The sequence below is a fragment of the Alosa pseudoharengus genome, unplaced genomic scaffold (assembly GCF_046254945.1).
Source record: "Alosa pseudoharengus isolate Yale_2024_CS ecotype anadromous, Long Island Sound unplaced genomic scaffold, YU_APseudo_1.1 YU_APseudo_1.1_scf_3, whole genome shotgun sequence".
In the NCBI taxonomy this organism is placed as follows: Eukaryota; Metazoa; Chordata; class Actinopteri; order Clupeiformes; family Clupeidae; genus Alosa; species Alosa pseudoharengus.
This window is the reverse complement of record NW_027468718.1, coordinates 4,979,039-4,983,708: the sequence shown is the minus strand read 5'-3', so window position 1 is coordinate 4,983,708 and position 4,670 is coordinate 4,979,039. Positions and strand designations below refer to the sequence as shown.

General features: G+C 38.8%; 1 long non-coding RNA gene across 1 annotated transcript; it reads left to right on the top strand.

Moving 5' to 3' along the window:
* The first annotated feature begins 523 nt into the window (after positions 1–523).
* LOC143099546 (uncharacterized) lies at positions 524–4,047 on the top strand. The gene is made up of 3 exons (XR_012981650.1): positions 524–697; positions 1,518–1,618; positions 3,598–4,047. It is a non-coding gene; the product is annotated as an uncharacterized LOC143099546 (long non-coding RNA).
* The last annotated feature ends 623 nt before the right edge of the window (positions 4,048–4,670 follow it).

Sequence of the window (4,670 nt, the reverse complement as noted above, 5' to 3'; positions counted from 1 at the left end):
AGAGATGGTTAACGTTATGTTTGTATTAGGGCTGTAAGCAATACCACCCAGCGGGCACCGTGATGTCAATTTGATGTCAAGAATTAGTCAAGGTTTTGACCACCATGTTGAGCATCTATAATTTCATACTATTTTAGCATTACAAGCTATGGCTTACTTGTGGTTGTAAAGACGTCCAACAAGGGATCAATCTAACATGTAGTCACTGGTCTATAAACTTGGGTCAATATGATTGATGTTAAATCAGCGTTGATTTGATATCAAGAAAAAAGGCATAGGAAAAAGGGCGTCAAAATGATATGGAATTGACGTCATTGAATTGACCACCATATGAGAACCAATAATGTTAATAATCTTAATAGTAGTGATAATAGCCCACTAGGCTAATGTTACTATTGTTTTGACACTTCTACCAACCAGTCTGGTAATATAACAGACTAAAATGCCAACAGTAATCATTTTCACGATTGTTTTTAACGGATGCTTATCACCACTTGATAAGCGCATGCGCACACACAGCAATTCCCATCCCCCACCCCTGATCAAATTCAAATTCGCGCAGCACTCTAGAATCTTCGCTGAGTTTGCTCCTTTTCAACTGCAGTCACCAGTGACTTCAACAATCAACCGTCACTTTTCTGTCATGCCTCTGACTGAATGTGTAAGCTGTACAAACTCTGCCGTCATCATATCCCAGGTAAGAATTACAGTACTTTTGTATGCCAATTGAAAACGTGAATTTATTCGAAATATATTGTTTTCATAATGGAATGTTAATCAAAGCCGTTAGTCATGTTTAGAATTAGCTAGTGAGCTAACGCTAGCGATGTTAGCTGTTAATGTTAACTTTTCCAGTAGCAGACTAACTTCACTATTATGTGGAATATCTGTTTGTTTGCCTGTTTGTCTGTTTTAGAATGAAATATCAGGCGCAAGTAAGTTATCTATACATTTAAAGTAATGTTAGCTACATTTAAAATGGCTGTTACCATGCAGGCTAGCAGACACAGATGAAAGTTGTTAACGTTAGAATTAATAACGGTTAATGTTAGCTCTACCTTGCGAACTTCCATGGGACATAGGTAACGTTAGGTCACTGTATTTAAACTTAATACATGTAGTGCTAGTGTTGATACATAATATAGTGTTGCTATAACTGCAAAGAGGTCCTGTATGAATTAAGTAATATATATATATATCAGTTATCTACCCACTGATTTAAGGGACTGCAGTTTAATATAGCCATGTTTATTAACAGACCTGTCATTTAATGGATGTGATGGGTGGGTGGCACCTCAATATCATGCCTACAAGTAAAGGGATCTTTAGTTTGTGAAGGGTGGTGTTGGGCTACATGTTCTTCATTTCATAGCCCTTATTTGCCCCTTGTTTGATGTACCTGACTTACTCTGAGGCATGTGTTAAGATGCATGTGAGTGTAGTAGTGCTTCAGTGATGGTCTTTTCATGTTCTGTGTGTTTTGCAACATATTAATCTTAGTCTCCCTCTGTTTGCAGGTGGTGTGTTGTGAGGATTGCTGCAGTAAGAACACTGAGTGCATTCTGGAATATTCCAAATGTGTGCCACGTCCAAGCTCGCAAGAGAGTTCACTCACCAGGTAAAGACACATACACACACAATGTTATTTTGAAGTATTAAAAAACATTGTTGTTTTAGAATTTTCGAACGAAATGGTTTGTAATTAGCACGTTTACGAGTATAGTTTACATTCTGGTATGATGGAAGAAGTGTTTTTGTGTACTGTGTGCCAAAACTATACTATTTAGCATGGTTGTGCAGCTACTTCAAATACTGTAAGTATTGTAATTTATCTACATATAACACTACCGTTAAGCGTGGGAAAAAAGTGGAGGTGGGGGTGGGGCGGGGATTGCATGGAAGGAGATGCATGCTATTTCAAGAGTTGAACACCCATTCACTTTACTTTTTTAGCACAGTTAATTTGGACTAAATGCATCAGTTTTTCGTTTTTTTTTTTTTTTTTTTACATGGGTTCCTCTGAATTCCCCATCAAAAACTTTACAATAAACTCATATTTTTGTTCAGTCTCTCTCAAATTTGAAGGGTTTGTTACATAAACCATATATTTTTTGCATAAAACGTAAAAACTACTGCTAACGTAACGTTAATTTACCCACTGCATTACAGATATTGGTTTGTACCATCACTATTCAAGAGTTTGATGATGGAGAAAGTAAACTTTCTTTTGAGATTACACCTATCAAAGATTGTAGCCTTTACCGAAATAGTCACGCTGCCCCTCCATTTCAATTGTTGATGCGCCAAAAGTAGACCTATCATGCTTATCAAGTGTAACTCTCTGAAGACATCCTTAACTTGTGAGTGTTGGAATTGTTGCTAGGTAGTTCATTTAAGTTCACTCAAAATGTCAGGCCGATTGTATGGTGTGTGTGTCTCGTCACTGCTATGGCGCGTTTACATGTTATCTGTCACTGCCAGCACGTTCTATACTCAGCGTCGTCCATCCTTGCAAATGGGTTCAATCGAGGACATAGAGTTAAGTTGTAAACAATTGTAAAAATGATTGCCATAATCTGATTACGCTCAAAAGACGTCTGGTTTTGGTACTCTACAAATTAATGTTTTACTTTTGTTATGCAATGTTAATGGTATACAGATTAAAACATGTTTTCAGTGTCTCTTTAGCTGAAAACTACTTCCAACACGCATGCCTCTTCCATGAATAGGCGCTCTTAGCCTGGCTAACGTCAGACCTCATTGAGATAGGGTCTAGGAATTAGACATTCATTTTCTCGTATTTGAAACATGGTTTACGAATGCCCAGAGCCGTTTATTGGGCGCTACGAATGTCTATCAAATGCGTCTGTACATAGCTCATAACGGCTTCGGCGTGTCGTCATCGTCTTGCTGCCCTCCCTCCGTTCTGTGAATTGTTCCTTCGTTGAGGTGAAAACAAAGTCCATAGAATCCAGGCTGCCTAGCAGCGTGAATAAAATCGCGTGCGTAAGGCAGCATGGGAAAACCCAGGCTAAGGCACTCTAGTCCTTGAGCCACCCCCTAGTCCACCTACCCATCTGCCCCCCGGAAAAAGAAAAAAAAAACTTGGGGGTGTCACTCCCGGGATTTTAAAAACAATTCTAGTTGCTCAACATCATGTCTGATTAGCAATAACTGCTATGAAACAAAGACATTACATTTTCTGGTCAGTGAGGTTTAAATGAATTAGTTCCTGAATCTTGGCTTGAGAGGGATAGGATTTAAACCGTGGCGGACCGCCATGCTTAAATAAATGTAGAGGAAACACTGGATATTCCTTTCCTTGTTCTACAACAACAACCTAATAACATGATCATGCTGATGGCTGATAGCTTTTGCTCTTCCCAAATACAAGTAGCCAGGTGAGATGTTTGCAACTACATTACTTTTTTATCAATCCAGTTGCAGCAGGCCTAGTTCCAAACCACAATTGTTGAACTGTGATGAACTGCCCTATTTGTGATTGTTTTTAGAGATTCTAGAGGTTTTATACTAGGGCTGCCACTAACAACTAATAACTAATTTTGTTGTATAACTCGCACTCCTCCTTGTCCACAGGTGGCAGCAGTGCGGTGGAGGCAGAGTGGCAGCAGTACGGTGGAGGCAGAGTGGCAGCAGAGCTGGCCTAAACAAAACAGCCTTCAGCCCTTGGAACCGCACCTGGCTCTTTGGCCCCAAGAACAAACCTTCCCGTCATAGGTGCCTCTGATAGTGCATCACTCACAAGAATGGTAACAAGAATGCACTTAAAGAATGCCCTGGCAGGAGCATCACATATGAATACTTTTACAGACAGTTGAAGTGCTTTGCCTCCATGAACAATGCCATCTTGCTGTAACTGCTGCAACTCCTGGAGAAAGTCACTTAAGTACTCTTCCTCTGAATTTGGTTTAGCAACTCCACAGTAGATGGCCACAATGAAAGGAGCAAAGTTGTGAAAGTTGCAGAGTATGGGCCACATTTGGAAGTTGGAGGATTTAAAAAGTGGCACACCATCAATGTTAAAGCACAAATCTCAACGATTCCTGGATGCTGAGACAAACGTTTGGTTTTGGAGTAGCATTGTCGAGAATGGTCAGAAAAATCTACCAAAAAGTTTGTAAATTAAAGGATGGAAAAGGTATGGGATTTTAAAATAGTAAATGTGTAGGAACCCTGTTAAAAGAAACCTTTTCTCTGTCTCACTCCATTCAACTGGATCTCTCAATGTTCTCAATGTTCTCCAACATTCCATTACTTGTTACTACATTGTACATGTTGTCATACATTGTTCATATTTTGCCATATTTATTCTGCCCTTATAAGATAACTACTAATACACTGCACATATTTAATTTATATTACTCTAAACCACCTTCTATAAACCAACTGTATACTACTGTCTACACGGCACTGTGTCTTGTCCTGTATATGCACCACCTGTCTATACTTTGTATATCACTTTTCTGCTTTTTTGCACTTCTAGTTAGACACAAACTGCATTTTGTTGTCTTTGTACTTGTATTCTGCACAAATAATCAAAATATATGTCAATAAATGCTGATGTAATTTTGACATCAATGTTTGTCGCATTTATGTTTATTTGACATTGAAGCTTGATATTGAATGATATCAAAACAACATCAACATCT